The sequence below is a fragment of the Babylonia areolata genome, chromosome 28, assembly GCF_041734735.1.
Source record: "Babylonia areolata isolate BAREFJ2019XMU chromosome 28, ASM4173473v1, whole genome shotgun sequence".
In the NCBI taxonomy this organism is placed as follows: Eukaryota; Metazoa; Mollusca; class Gastropoda; order Neogastropoda; family Buccinidae; genus Babylonia; species Babylonia areolata.
This window is the reverse complement of record NC_134903.1, coordinates 6,604,260-6,606,594: the sequence shown is the minus strand read 5'-3', so window position 1 is coordinate 6,606,594 and position 2,335 is coordinate 6,604,260. Positions and strand designations below refer to the sequence as shown.

The window sequence follows — 2,335 nt, the reverse complement described above, 5'->3', positions numbered from 1 at the left end:
TCTTCTGCTTGTGTGTACACATGAAGGGGGTTCAGGCACTTGCAGGTCTGCAGATATGTTGACCTGGGCCATCAGAAAAAAAAAATCTCCACTCTTCACCCACCAGGTGCCATTACCAAGATTTGAACCCAGGGCACTCAGATTGAAAGTCCAACGCTTAACTACTCACCTATTGCGCCCGCCAAGCTATTAATTCAATCTATAACTCTTTCTGAACTGTGTTCACTGATGTATAAATCTAAACTGTTCATTTGACCTTAAACTCTGTCTGAACTGTGTTCACCATTGTATAAACTTAAACAGATAACTTTATTTTCAAATATTTCAGAACCGTGTTCACTGGTGTATAAACTTAAACTGTTAATTTGATCTTTGACTCCAGAAGCTGTCAACAGTGTCCACTGATGTATGACTTAGGAAATTTAAAAGAGTTACCAGTGATCAATATTTGGCTCCCTCAGACACTGTTCACCAGCACACCAAGTCACATCTAATGACAGGCGAAGCAGACCACTCAAAGTGCACACATGAAACAGCTGTTGAAAGTTATGTCTGCTGTGTCATCATCCCCCTGGTATGTCACACTCACATGACAGTCCTCTGCCACACACACACACACACACACACACACACACACACACACACACAGAGTTCTCCGAAAATTCTTTTGAATGTATTTTTGACAATTTCAAGATGTTATCTGCTATTGCAGAAGGTTTGCTGCATAGTCCAATTGGACATTTGTTATAATTGTTACAGTTGTTTGATGTTAGCGATTCCTTCTATATTGTTCCTATGTCTCCCCTTTTAATGTTTTATTTTTTCCAATGCTCTGCACACACACATACACACACATCATTCATCACCCTCTGCCCAATACCGTTCCCACCTCCACGCTCCGCCTCCACCCCCCCCCCCTTCCCCCACCCCCACCCCCTTTTTTTTTGGGGGGGGGGGGGTCTAATATCACTTAAAGTGGAAGACGTTAAACTGAAGACTACTACACACACACACACACACACACACACATATATATATATATATATAGCCATGATACAATAGAACACTTTCAAGACACTCATCCAACACAGTTACATTTGAGTACCAGGGTAACTGGTATACTCGATACTCTTCAAACTGCATTTATGTAAAATGATTATTCAAAAGCAGCCGCTGCACAGTTTAATATATATAAGCCCTGAAGAAATAATAATAAACACATGTCCTCATAGAGAAAACATCTGTCTGTTGTCTAGTTTGCTTGGCTAGTATTTCTTGTGTTTTTATTATCACACTGATCGAGAGAGACAAATTTATAGACTGATACATCTCTCTCTCTCTCTCATATATATATATATATATATATATATATATATATATATATATATATACATGTGGGGGGGGGGGGGGAGTTGTCAAAAGGATACTACTTGAGTACTTTTTGAAATGTCAACAGGATTTTTAAAAATATTTAAAAAAAGAGAAGAAAACAATATGTATCTAGTGAACAAAACAGTTTATCATCTTCACTGATTTCATTACCACACATCTGCACCATGCAGCTTTCTTCAATACATTATTATTTTACTAAGAACAGTAATGCACATCAACAAAAAATTTCAAAACAACACACACACATACACACACTGAGTGAAAGAGAGAGAGGGTGGGGGGAGAGGGTGTGTGTGTGTGTGTGTGTGTGTTGTGCACACATTACTTTATTAGTTTATGTGTCAATGTCACATGACATCTAGCCCATCGTTGATCACGTGCGAATACATTTTTTTTTTTTTAATGATTGTGTGCACGTGACTTGGTGAATAAAGAAACAGGGCAATGTATGGGTGAGATAAGCAGTAAAAATAATGTAGTAACAATAATGACAACAGTATATGGAATTCATATTGTATGTTTGCCTCCAGTTTTAATTTAAAAGATAATTTTGACTGTCACTTCGTGTTATTGGTCAAACTCGGTACAATGGACACACAATGCATATATGGTAATTAAACCCAAATGAACTGAACTTACCAGATCCTACAACTGCATCCAGACTAGTTGTTCTGGCGTCAAGAGAAACAGTGACTGGCTGATCTTTTCTCCTGTCTGATCAACCGAATCACTGCACACGCTGCTGTAGGCATGGCACATCAGTTGCAATGTTTTGAACACATTCCGGGACACCCTGTTCAAGAATTTATCAGTTTAAGTATATCCGCGAAAAATTCATAATCACAAAGACCGCTTCGTTGACAGCATCATACACTTATGTTGCACTGTCAAATCTGGCGAAAGACCACTGACGAGATGGTGTTCAACCCCTTCTCGAGCTGAC

The 2,335-nt window shown here is 38.8% G+C and overlaps 1 protein-coding gene across 1 annotated transcript in view; it reads right to left on the bottom strand.

Annotated features, from left to right (window-relative positions):
- Positions 1-2,335, bottom strand: part of LOC143301979 (uncharacterized) — a 21,409-nt gene extending 19,074 nt beyond the window's left edge. The window contains exon 1 of the mRNA XM_076616460.1: positions 2,032-2,335. The gene's annotated coding sequence lies outside the window, so the exon portion shown is untranslated. The remainder of the gene's footprint in view (positions 1-2,031) is intronic.